The sequence below is a fragment of the Chiloscyllium punctatum genome, chromosome 20 (assembly GCF_047496795.1).
Source record: "Chiloscyllium punctatum isolate Juve2018m chromosome 20, sChiPun1.3, whole genome shotgun sequence".
NCBI lineage: Eukaryota > Metazoa > Chordata > Chondrichthyes > Orectolobiformes > Hemiscylliidae > Chiloscyllium > Chiloscyllium punctatum.
Window position 1 is genome coordinate 57,612,408 of NC_092758.1, and position 14,178 is coordinate 57,626,585.

Genomic DNA, 14,178 nt, shown 5'->3' on the forward strand with positions numbered 1-14,178 from the left:
AAACATGATTGGGTTTTAGTATCCTGGGGCATAATTTTAACTGAATGGTTAAATTCGAATTGTTGTCAAAACAACTATCAACTCAGGTATCAATTTCACAGCCAAATGTTAAATATTTTCAAATTTTCAGCATACTCTGAGATTGCCATCTAGTTATATCACACAGGTGCTTGTAAGCTCTTAGTTCAGAACAGCATTCACTCTCTCTTAAAGGTATAATACATAACTTCAACTTAATAACACTGGTTTTAGATTTTCCACCAAACAGAGTGCTGGTGAGAACTGATGAACAGTTCAAATAAATAAAGATGATGAAACATTAATGACTAAGGTCTCACCAATGAGTGCCTTGCTACTGGAATTCTATTCAGGTATACTTGAAAAAGTGAAGGGCATTTTTTTTAAAAAGACACTAGATGACTCACCCTGGTGGACAGGGAGAAACAATTGTACAAAAGTCAGGAGAAGTTTGCAGATTTTAGAGGTAATATTAAATTCCAGCTGAGGGAACAGTGTGATGTCATGATTTTGGTTGGTTTAAGAATGTAGTGGGGATTTCAGTTCTTTTAGTTTTGTGTATTAGTCACCTGCTAAGTAGCTTTAATCAATGTTGATTTTAGTTAGTTTGTTACAGTAAATAACATTATTATTATAATATGCAGTCCTTTATTCGGTTATTTGAAAAAAAACATATCCCTTTTTAAAAGTGATCACTTTCTCCAAGAACCAAAGTATTGTCACCATAATACAACATTGCGTCTTTCACAAGTCATTGCCAAAAAAAATTCTTCAGTTTATACTGAGGGAGAACTAATTGATTTCATTATGTAGCAGATCGAATGAAAGTCATAACTTCATAATTAATTTCAGTGAGAAATTCCTCACTTTTTAATCTGGCTATCAAATAAGAATTAGATCATAATTATTAAAAGAACAGTGGCAAAATTGATGATACAATACAACTGAGCAAGCATTGAAAGTTTTAAAATCAAGTTGATAATGGTTATTTATCCAAACAGCAAAATCTATTATAATAAAGATAAAATACTTTAGTACTTACATTTATTCATGAAATCATTTTTTATCTTCATCTATGGAACCTGTAATTTTTAAAATTCAATCTTTCACAGGTCAAGAGCGCCACAGAGTAGGTCAGCATTTACTGCCCATTCCTCATTCCCCTTTAGAAGGAACCAACCTCTGCTACAGTCACGTGCTGTGTAGGTTACACACTAAATGTTATTAATTGGATATGAATAACAGCCATGTTAGTTTTTAATGGCTTCTCGCTTTAACTTCCCTTCAAAGTTTTGATCTGAACTCTCTGCCTTTGACTTTAAGTACTGTTCTGGTCAACATCACTGCAATCATTAGAAGCAATATCTTATCTTTCTTCTGGGAACTCTTCCCTTATCTGAACGTTGACTCTGCATTCTCATAGCAAGTAGCTGTCTTTCCTTTCGGACTGAATCACTAATCTCTGCACAATGTGACTTTCCTGTAACCTTCTTTATAACATTATATTTCTCCAAAACTGGAGCAATAATGCCTTAATTACTTTATCTGATGGAGTTAACATTTACAGAAATGATATACAGCAATGGACAAATTTCTGAAAATGTCAAAAAATAATTTACACAAACATACTATAATGGAATCTATTATTTCATGTTGCATGCAATTTGTTCTGTAAGCAAGCGAACAGAGTAACATTCAGGACACACTCAGTTCCAAGACCATGCTATATTTGGTTTTGCCTGGCAACTGTGATGGGAGTTTTTGCAATAATTTCAAGAGATCACTCAAAAACACGTCAAGGATCACTGAGAGTACTTCAAAGGTTACAGGCAGATGGAGATGGAGACATATAGATACAGAAGACAGGAAAGAACTTTTCAGCTGGAATGTTGGAAACTAACTTACACAATGTCTGGAGAAGTCAAGACTGGTTGAATATCTCTACTTTTCAGACTCAGGCAATAGTTCTACAAGTAAACTAGCAAAGTTAGAGTTCTAGAAATGTCCTCTGAGCTGTGGGGGTTTGGAAGAAGTCGTGTACCACAAATAGTTCAGTACAGCAGAGAATGAAGGGGAGGCAGTATTGATGGTTGAAAGGCCATAAGCAGTAATTACTTGGTGCAGCTGAACCAGAATAAAGCCCAGGGAAAAAGTATCCAGGGGCAAAATTAGCTTGGTGAAGCTGGCTGTTTGTGAAAAACTGAAATTGTGCCTATATGATTAGATTAGATTCTCTACAGTGAGCAAACCCTTTGGCCCTACAAGTCCACACTGCCCCTCAGAAGAGTAACCCACCCAAACCCCTACCCTATATTTACCCCTGACTAACGCTATTGGCAATTTAGTATGGCCAATTTACCTGATGTGCACATCTTTGGATTGTGGGAGGAAACCCATGCAGACAATGTACAAACTCCACACAGACAGGCGGGAATTGAACCTAGGTCCCTGGTGCTGTGAAGCAGCAATGCTAACCACTGAGCCACCATGCCACCCCAACTTTATGTAAGTGCTGGAATGCAGTTTCCATTAATCCCTAGTCTTAGGAAAGGAAGTTGCACCACCAGAACATGAACAATTGAGTAAATTGTGACTGAACAACTTTTGAAGGAGTTCTGAAATTAAGTCTTTGAAAGAAAAGAAATTGGAATCCTTTTTTAAAGTTTAATGAAATTTGATTATCAGCAGTTTCACTAATATCTGAGGTGATATTGAGAAATTCATAGGCTCTTTCTTGATTGAAAGACATTCCTGATGAATGGCTTATGCCAGACTCTCCTGGTCCTTGGATGCTGCCTGATCTGCTGTGCTTTTTCCAGCGCCATACTTTTCAACTTTTGCTATTTCATGTCCTGTATGCAATATTTGACCGCAATGTATCTACTGTTTTAGATTAATTTTGTGTGCCTTCATTGCTCTGTCCATTAGTTTAGAAGTTGGGGCATCATATTGTGGTTGTATAGCACTTTGGTGATTCCACATTTGGAGTACCGTGTACAGTTCTAGTCACTCTGTTGTTATTAAATTGGAGTGGGTGCAGAAAATATTTGCAAGGATGTTAATGGGATTGGAGAGTTTGACTTATAAGGAGAGGCTGGATAAGCCAGACTTTTTCACTGGAATGCAGGAGGTTGAGGAGTGACTGTGTAGAAGTTCGTAAATCATAAGAGGTATGGAAAAAGTGAAGAGCAAAGGTCTTTTCCCAAGGGTCAGGGAGTTCAAACTGGAGAACATAATTTTATGGTAGGGGGAGAAAAATTTAAAAGAGACCTAATGGGCAACCTTTTCGCACAGATGGTGGTTTGTATGTGGAATGAGCTATCAGAGGAAGTGTTTGATGCACGTACAATTACAACATTTAAGAGACGTTTGCATAGGTACATGAATTAGAAAGGTTTAGAGAGATATGGGCCAATTGCAGGCAAATGGGATTAATTTAGTTTGGGAAACTTGCTCACCATGAACAAATTGGACTGAAGGGTCTGTTTCTGTACAGTGTGACTCAATGACTGAATAAGTTGCATATATACAGAAGTACATTGAATTATCGTTCTATTTCTTTTTTTCTTGTTTGTTCAAAACCATGGAATTGCATGACTTTATTCTCTTAAAAAGTTCCTGGGGTCTTAAACTTGCCGATCTGAAGCAAAAGTTGCTGGTTACTAGCCAGATACTAAATTACATTTGGTTCTCTGTCCCCTGTTATAATAATACAACAAATTTTCATATTCTGCATAAAATATTTTATATATAATTTTGCGTATTTCAAATTACTTATGCTTATTTTACATTTATTTTTAAATTACTTCAATTTTGTAAAATATTTCTTACATCAAATTAGTAATTGCTACAAACTTTTATGTTTGCCTTAGATTGTCTCTTGGGTGCAATGACACGTGATTTTGATTCGTCATGCTCCACATTTCTTATTCTCTGGACTATGTGTCTCAAGCCCTGAACTATAGGTTATTGGCTGACAAGGTGGTGTTCGAGGAAGAGAGTGAGTAGCACCAGGAGACTGGGCAAGGTGTAACATTGGTACACTTTTGAGATTGGAACTGAAAGTCATGCCCTTCATATATTTTTTGAACTCTTGGTAGGTGAATATGTCAGTGAAATGAGGCCATGTACACATTATAAGGTATTGCACCTTACAGTGAAAAATGAAAGGTGCAAAGCAATCATTATAATCAAAACCTACTTTGAGTAATTACATAATATTCCTCATTTGTTAGGAAAATAGTCGCATTATTTTAAGGGGTCACCTTCCAACCTTTTTTCTGTCCAATATATTAAAAATATAGAAAGCCAATTAAAGGGATACTGCCAAGACTCATTAGATGCAATTCATTCCTTTAATCTTCGTAAGAAGAACTAAATAAAAAAAAACTAATGGGGATTTCCCACAAACTATACCAGGAAAAGTGATGAGCTATATTTCATAGCAACTTTAACGTGTTGGTTTGCAAAACATTCAGTTTTAATAAAATAATTTTAATGAATTGCTCAGATACTGAATGGAAATTCACCTAAGCTAGGAATAGGAAGAATGCAATGTAATAGTACTGGTGGTAGCAAAACAAAATGTAATGGAAGGCATGTTAAAGAGCCTGTTCCCAATTTGCAGCTCACTGATGACAACATTAGAGCAAGATTGAAGCGGGGAGCAGTTGGAAAATAATAACTACAGTGTCATAAGCATTAGGTTTAGGATGAGGAAAAGGAAGGGAAAAAAAGCAACTGCAGATTAAAGCATTTAGTGTGAGAAGTCAGATTTTAGAAGGATGCACTCATTTGTAAGAAGTGAATAGACATGATTAAGGAATGATTGCAGTGGAAATGGTAATTGGACAAAACAAACTGAAAAAAATTCAGATGGAAATAGTGAAGTGCATAGCAAGAAGAATAACAGATGGATGACAGCGGGGATATTTAAAGCTATTGCAATAATGTGAAAGCATTGAAGTAATTAAAGTAATGTTACCTCAGGGTTGGTGGCTGAACATTTAAGTTAGATCAAATCTATAAAGAATCTGAATAGAATCTTCTAGGATTCCGAAGGAACTGAAAGATGTACTCACAGAATTATTTACGTAAAATGTGGCACCAACAAATTGAGCAAGAGAAAATTGTGGATTGCAGTTACCTATTTAAGAGGGATCTAAGAGGGAATCTGGATAACTGTAGACTAGTTAAACTCATGCTGGCATCAGGAAAATTCTAGCATTGATTGATGATAAGAAACCCATAGAATACGTGGGTATTTAAAGACCACTTGACAAAAGTCAGCATGAATTTAAAACATAGAAGTCACGGCAGACTGATTCAACAGAATTTATTGATGGATTACTTAAAGATCTAGTTTGGTCAAGAATATAAATGAGGCATACTTGGATTTTTGCAAGGCTTTTGAAAAAGGTGGTTTTGGAATGGCAATTGATAAAAACAGCCAGCATAGCATTGTTTGCTTGTGCCACTGGCTGGACCAGCATTTATTGCCTAAGTCTAGTTGCCTTTAAAGAGGTGGTGGTGGGATGGCTTCTTGAACTGCTGCAATCCACATGGTGTACTTACACTTACAATGCTATTATGGAGGGAGTACTAGGATTTTGACTCAGTGATACTGAAGGGATGGCAATATTTCCAAGTCAGGATGCTGAGTAAGTGGATTGGAGGGGAGATTGCAGATAATGGTGTTCCCACATACCTACTGACTTTGTCTTTCTAGATAGTAGTGATTGTGTGTAAGGAGAGTGCTATCTAAGGATCCATAGTGAATTTTTACAACGCACATTGTGGATGGTATATACTGTTGCTACTGAGCATTATAATTCATAAAATGACAGAATGCCTACAGTGTGGAAACAGGCCATTTGGCCCAACACATCCACACCAACCCTCTGAAGAGTAACCCACCCAGGCCCATTTCCCTACTCTATTACTCTACATTAACCCCAACTAATGCACTTAATCTGCACATCCCTGAACACTATGGGCAATTTAGCATGGCCAATTCACCTAACCTGCACATCTTTGGAATGTGTGAGGAAACCGTAGCACCCGGAGGAAAACCAGGCAGACAATGGCAGAATGTGCAAACTCCATGCAGGGCCTGAGGCTGGAATCGAATTCAGGTCCCTGGTGCTGAGAGGGAGCAATGCTAACCATTGAGCCACCATGCCATAAATTTTTGTGGACATGGTGCCAATCAAGCAGACTGTTTTGTTCTGGATGAATAGAGGTGAATAGAGTTAAAGGAGCTGAAATGCATTGAAGATTGGAATCAGGCCAATCAGCTGAGATAGCTTACAGGGAGGGGATGTTTTAAAGTCCTCTGCCTCCAGTTGGATATTTTTCTGACTACCCTGGAGCATAAAACAACCTTTTTCACACTTCCAAGACATGATAACGATGAGGAAAGCAGCAACATTCAATGGGACTCCAACCATTTACAAGTTATCAGCAATACCAATTCTTACAGGAATGGGATGATTGGGGCCTAAGGAAATGTTGGCTTGGTAGATTAGATTAGATTACTTACAGTGTGGAAACAGGCCCTTCGGCCCAACAAGTCCACACCGCCCCGCCGAAGCGTAACCCACCCATACCCCTACATCTACATCTACATCTACCCCTTACCTAACACTACGGGCAATTTAGCATGGCCAATTCACCTGACCTGCACATCTTTGGAGTGTGGGAGGAAACCGGAGCACCCGGAGGAAACCCACGCAAACACGGGGAGAACGTGCAAACTCCACACAGTCAGTCGCCTGAGGCGGGAATTGAACCCGGGTCTCTGGCGCTGTGAGGCAGCAGTGCTAACCACTGTGCCACCGTGCCGCCCAATTAGGCAGAACTAGGTCTGTTGTACAGTGAAGCAGGGTAAGAAGCCAATATTACATTGAGTTAAATGCCACATTGATGACATATTGATATTCGGTGAACAGTGAACTGTAATGTAATGTAATCTAATCTAGAAGTTGAACAGCATGATCAGAGAAAGTAAGCAGTCTTAAAATACAGGTACACAATCGTTTACCCGAAATCCCAAAATCCAAAAGGTCCGAAAGCCGAAGTGTTTTCCGTGAAGTTTTTTCTCCATAACAAAGTTGTTAGACGTGCAAACAGTTAACTCAACTCCACACCCACTCAACCCACGTCACTCAGATGCGATGGGGCAGCTCTCCCAGCACTGGCAGGTGTCACTTCTGTCTCAGCGCTCGTAGTACTCACAAGTGTGTCTACTGTCGGTAATTTTTTCAAATTTCACCAAGAAACTGTCACTTAGTCCGAAATCCAAAAAATTCTGAATTCCGAAAATCAGCTGGCCCTGAGGGTTTCGGATAAAGGATTGTGTACTGTAATTGCTGATAAGAAAAAGATTCACCTTCAATGATATGTGAATTTTCCAAGGAATCTGTTTGGTGCTTTGGACATATTGTGAACAATGAAAGAGAATTCCCAACTCCGAAGTCAGTCTTAGATCCCCAAAGATTTTTAATGATTGTAGATATTAGTGAAATATTTGCCTCACTTGGCAACTACTACAGAACCCCTGAGGCACCCCCTCATGAAGATACAAGTATGGTGTTGGAAACAACATCAAGAGAATGTTTTCCAAATGATCAAGAACATGTTCATGTCCATGGATTCTTTAGCACACTATAATCCTTTCTTTCCAGTCATTATGGCAGCTGATGCTTCCACTACAACCTTAGGAGTTACAGGAGCAAACTGGATTGCTATTACACTCAGTCTATTAAATGCCAGGAGTATTATCAGATCTTGGTTAATCTTGGTCTGATAATGTCATAGAAATGGAATATAAGTCATTACTTTCCCTACTGAAAGAGAAGGAACTAGCAAGGATACCTCCAATAACAGAAGGATTTTGTCTTTGTCTCATAAGATTCACCTATGAAACAGTATATGTGTGAGGAATTGTAAACAAAGTCAGGGGTGCTCTCCGGGTGGTTGTTGACAACTTCACCAGGCATGATATTGACTTTATTCCCAAAACTGAGTCATTCATGCAGTCCATAGTGGTACAATGCAGTTGAGGGACCAGGGTTATTGGAACACACATTAGATTGTGTGTTTTTTAATGTACAAGATGCTGGCTTCTCTGGCCAGAGAGCATTTAAGAGTCAACCTTATTGCTGTGGGTCTGGTGTCACATGTAGGCCAGACCAGGTAAGGATGGAAGAATCTCTTCCCTGACAGACATTACAGAACCAGATAGGTTGTTTTTCAACAATTGGCAATGGATTTATGGTCATCATTTGGTTCTTAATTCCAGATTTTTATTAAATTCACATTCGCCATGACAGGATTTGAACACAGATCCCCAGAACATTAGCCAAGTTTCCAGATTAATAGTTTAGCAATAATACCATTAGGCCATTGCTTCCCCTGTTGAAGATTGGCCACATCAAAGACCCATTGGGTTGATTATAAAAACATTCTTTGAATGTCAACAGCATTTTACAATTGTGGATGATGTACTTGTTCATGATGAATGTTTGGTCATTCCAGCTTCATTTTGGAAATATCTGAGGGAGGTTATACAAGGGACACTTGGGCATCACCAAGTGCAAAAGCTTAGTCAGTGGTGCGGTGGCCTGGGGTCTTCAAGGATACTTAGGATCCCATCACCAATTGCAAAACCTGTGGCATCTACAGACCAGAGCAACAAGTGCCCTTATCTAAAATTAAAAGAAAGGAACTAGGAAGGTTTGAGGGATGAGTTTGCTGCAATGCATAGGTTGACTTGTTTTAAAAGTACAATAGGAGATAGACAACGGTTAATATTTAAGGAATGAAGGCATGTACTGCAACATCTCTAACTTGTTTCAGTTGAAAGAACACAACTAGAAAAGCATTGACGAAGGCAAAAGTATATTTGGCTATATTGGAAGGAGGCAGGAAGTCTTATTATAGCTGTGCAGGGCATTGGTGAGACCACACCTGGAGTATTGTGTGGAGTACTGGTCTCCTGATCTTAGGAAGGATACTGGAAATGTGGAGCAAAGGCTCACCAGACTCATTTCTAGGTTGGCACTTTGGTCGTGTAAGGAGAGATTAAATTGAATAGACCTATATTCATTGGAGTTTGGAAGAATATGAGGGGATCTCCTGGAATCATGTAACATTTTGACAGGGCTAGACAGACTGGATGGAGGGATGATGTTTCCCTTGGTCGAGTTGCCCAGAATAAGGGTTCACAGTCTCAGGAAACATAATAGGCCATTTTGGACTGAGATGAGGAGAAAATTCATCACTCAGATGATGGTGAACCAGGGGAATTCTCTAGCACAGAAGGGTGGGGAGGCAATGTCACTGAGTATGTTTGAGAAAGAATTAGATAGATTTCCAGAAGTTAAACGTATGAGGATAGGGAGAGAATGTGAATGTACCATAGAAAGAGAGGATCAGCCTTGATCATATTAAATACAGAATAGATTTAATGCACCAAATAATGTACTTCTGCTCCTATTTTCTATATTTATGTGCTTCGATGCCCATTACATTCCCAAGCAGAATGCAGGAACGTGAGGGCAACCTGTTTTTGAAGGAAGGTTTTACCTCGTCGTCACTAGTATTTCTCTTGATGGATTTTGTTACAAAATTGCATATGTTAACTGTTGATGTCATCATTCCAGAATATATTATGTTGTTACAACATATACCACCTCTGATGTTGTTGTTGTTGTGGACGATGGCCCCAGTTTATTAATGTGTGTTTCAGTCAATTTACAGCAATTCTGGATTTGAACATGCCACAAACTTACCAAAATATTCACTGCGAAAAGGGGAAGACAAGATATAGTATCAGGTTGTTTGATTCAGTTTAAAAATGAATACTGACTTCCATATTGGTAAATTCTATCCCAGTTTGGTCTAGTGTGATCAGTGTTATTGTTGGGAATGAAGCTGAAGACTCAGTTCCCCTTTGTACGCAAGTTGAGTCCGTGTTTACGCCCTAAGGACTATCGAGACATATATCATAAGGAGAAGTAGTATCAGGCACAACAGGGCAAAAGTTACAGTGCTCATTACTGTGCAATTCAATTGCTATATATAGGACAGGAGGAAAAGGTATGGATCAGGGATCTGAACAGAAAAGGTACCCCAGGAGTTGCAGACCATCCAAGATCATATGTCATCCATACAAGGGATAAAGAGGTCTTCATTTGTCCATGAAGGGATCATGTGAAGAAACTGCTAGAACCATATTCTACTACTGATTAATTGGCTAATGGCGAGCATGTGGTACAAACCCAGTGGCGAACATGATAACACATGAGACCTATACATCTCAGACTGTCAGGAAGAAAATCAAAGTCAGTGGTCTTTACCCCAGGAAACTAACAGTCTTCCAAATCTGAAGAGATTATGATCTGGGAGAACAGTGAAACCTCCAGATCACCTGTTTATAAAATCAAAGACTTGGGGATGGTGGGGTTGGGGTACTGATGAATTTAATTGTATGTAAAAAATGTATTTTAATAATATTAACAATAAATATAGATAATAGCTTGGGGAGACGTTGCATATGAGATGAAAGGAATCTAATACTATGGAGTACCATAAGCCTCATTCACCAGTATCTGGCTGTGTAACTTAAAGGAAGCTGATGGGTGTACCAAGGCATAGCTTTCCACTTCTAGAAGTTTCTTCAGCACTCTGACCTTCTGAATCCACACAGAGACATCAAAAATTAGAGAGAACATTTCCTTCCACTGTGGTCTTGTCATGTGGGCGTGTGGATAGAACAAGTTAGGACCTCAGAAGAATGAGGCCTAACTTCTGATCCTCCTCAAAGTATCAGTAACCAATTCCATCAAATCAATGTAACCTGAAACAAAGTTAACAAATGGGATCTTGTTAACTGTAAGAGACATTTCCTATTAGATTAGGAAGTAGTTTTCCTCTACATAAACCAAGCAGCTTCCAATAGTAAGGTGTAAGGTGGCAGCGATCTTCATCATGAGCAGCAGATCAAACAGCCCAGTGAGTTGGGATGACAATGCAACATTGCAGGCAGCAATGTAGGTTTGCTTTGACTGCTCTTTTAACATGAGGGACTTGTCAGAATTCAGTTCAGATAAGTCTCTCAGTATTCATTGCTTGATGATCAGAACTGTTTTAAATTCATAGAGTCATAGAGATGTACAGTATGGAAACAGACCCTTCGGTCCAACCAGTCCATGCCGACCAGATATCCCAACCCAATCTCGTCCCACCTGCCAGCACCCAGCCCATATCTCTCCAAACCCTTCCTATTCATATACCCATCCAAATGCCTCTTAAATGTTGCAATTGTACCAGCCTCCACCACATCCTCTGGCAGCTCATTCCATACACATACCACCCTCTGCGTGAAAACGTTGCACCTTAGGTCTCTTTTATATCTTTCCCCTCTCACCCTAAACCTAAGTCCACTAGTTCTGGACTCCCTGACCCCAGGGAAAAGACTTTGTCTATTTATCCTATCCTTGCCCCTCATAATTTTGTAAACCTCTATAAGGTCACCCCTCAGCCTCTGATGCTCCAGGGAAAACAGCCCCAGCCTGTTCAGCCTCTCCCTATAGCTCAAATCCTCCAACCCTGGCAACATCCTTGTAAATCTTTTCCGAACCCTTTCAAGTTTCACAACATCTTTCCGATAGGAAGGAGACCAGAATTGCATGCAATATTCCAACAGTGGCCTGACCAATGTCCTGTACAGCTGCAACATGATCTCCCAGCTCCTGAACTCCATACTCTGACCAATAAAGGAAAGCATACCAAACACCTTCTTCACTATCCTATCTACCTGTGACTCCACTTGCAAGGAGCCAAGAACCTGCATGCCAAGGTCTCTTTGCTCAGCAACACTCCCTAGGACCTTACCATTAAGTGTATAAGTCCTGCTAAGATTTGCTTTCCCAAAATCCAGCACCTCGCATTTATCTGAATTAAACTCCATCTGCCACTTCTCAGCCCATTGGCCCATCTAGTCCAGATCCTGTTGTAAACTGAGGTAACCCTCTTCGCTGTCCACTACACCTCCAATTTTGGTGTCATCTGCAAACTTACTAACTGCACCTCTTATGCTCGCATCCAAATCATTTATGTAAATTACAAAAAGTAGAAGACCCAGCACCTATCCTTGTGGCACTCCACTGGTCACAGGCCTCCAGTCTGAAAAACAACCCTCCACCACCACCCTCTGTCTTCTACCTTTGAGCCAGTTCTGTATCCAAGTGGCTAGTTCTCCCTATATTCCGTGAGATCGAACCTTGCTAATCAGTCTCCCATGGGGAACCTTGTCGAACGCCTTACTGAAATCCATATAGATCACATCTACTGCTCTGCCCTCATCAATCTTCTTTGTTACTTCTTCAAAAAACTCAATCAAGTCCGTGAGACATGACTTCACACGCACAAAGCCATATTGACTATCCCTAATCAGTCCTTGCCTTTCCAAATACATGTACATCCTGTCCCTCAGGATTCCCTCCAACAACTTGCCCACCACCAAAGTCAGGCTCACCGGTCTATAGTTCTCTGGCTTGGCCTTACCACCCTTCTTAAACAGTAGCACCACGTTTGTCAACCTGCAGTCTTCCGGCATCTCAATGTGACTATCGATGATACAAATATCTCAGCAAGAGGCCCAGCAATCACTTCTCTAGCTTCCCACAGAGTTCTCGGGTACACCTGATCAGGTCCTGGGGATTTATCCACCTTTAACTGTTTCAAGACATCCATCACTTCCTCCTCTTAATCTGAACATCTTGCAAGATGTCACCATCTATTTCCCTACAGTTTATATCTTCCATATCCTTTTCTACAATAAATATTGATGCAAAATATTCATTTAGTATCTCCCCCATTTTCTGTGGTTCCATAAAAAGGCTGCCTTGCTGATCTTTGAGGGGCCCTATTCTCTCCCTAGTTACCCTATTGAACTTAATACATTTGTAAAAACCCTTTGGATTCTCCTTAATTCTATTTGCCAAAGCTATCTCATGTCCCCATTTTGCCTTCCTGCTTTCCCTCTTAAGTATACTCCTACTTTCTTTATACTCTCCTAAGGATTCACTCGATCTATCCTGTCTATACCTGACATATGCTTCCTTCTTTTTCTTAACCAAACCCTCAACTTCTTTAGTCATCCAGCATTCCCTATAGCTACCAGCCTTCCCTTTCACCCTGACAGGAATATACTTTCTCTGGATTCTTGTTATCTCATTTCTGAAGGCTTCCCATTTTCCAGCCATTCCTTTACCTGCGAACATCTGCTTCCAATCAGCTTTCGAAAGTTCTTGCCTAATACCATCAAAATTGGCCTTTCTCCAATTTAGAACTTCAACTTTTAGATCTGGTCTATCCTTTTCCATCACTATTTTAAAACAAATAGAATTGTGGTCACTGGCCCCAAAGTGCTCCCTCACTGACACCTCAGTCACCTACCCTGTCTTATTTCCCAAGAGTAGGCCAAGTTTTGTACCTTCTGCAGTAGGTACATCCACATACTGAATCAGAAAATTGTCTTGTACGCTCCTAACAAATTCCTCTCCATCTAAACCTTTAACACTATTTTAGTCCCAGTCGATGTTTGGAAAGTTAAAATCCCCTACCATAACTACCCTATTATTCTTACAAATAGCTGAGATCTCCTCACAAGTTTGTTTCTCAATTTCCCTCTGACTATTGGGGGGTTTATAATACAATCCCAATAAGGTGATCATCCCTTTCTTATTTCTCAGTTCCACCCAAATAACTTCCCTGGATGTATTCCTGTGAATATCCTCTCTCAGCACAGCTGTAATGCTATCCCTTATCAAAAATGCAACTCCCCCTCCTCTCTTGCCTCCCTTTCTATCCTTCCTGTAGCATTTGTATCATGGAATATTAAGCTGCCAGTCCTGCCCATCCCTGAGCCATGTTTCTATAATTGCTATGATATCCCAGTCCTATGTTCCTAACCAAGCCCTGAGTTCATCTACCTTCCCTGTTAGACCCCTTGCATTGAAATAAATGCAGTTTAATTTATTCGTCCTACCTTGTCCCTGCCTGCCCTGACTGTTTGACTCACTTCTGTTCTCAGCTGGATCCGTCTCAGATTGATCTCTTTCCTCACTATCTCCCTGGGTGTCACCCCCCCGC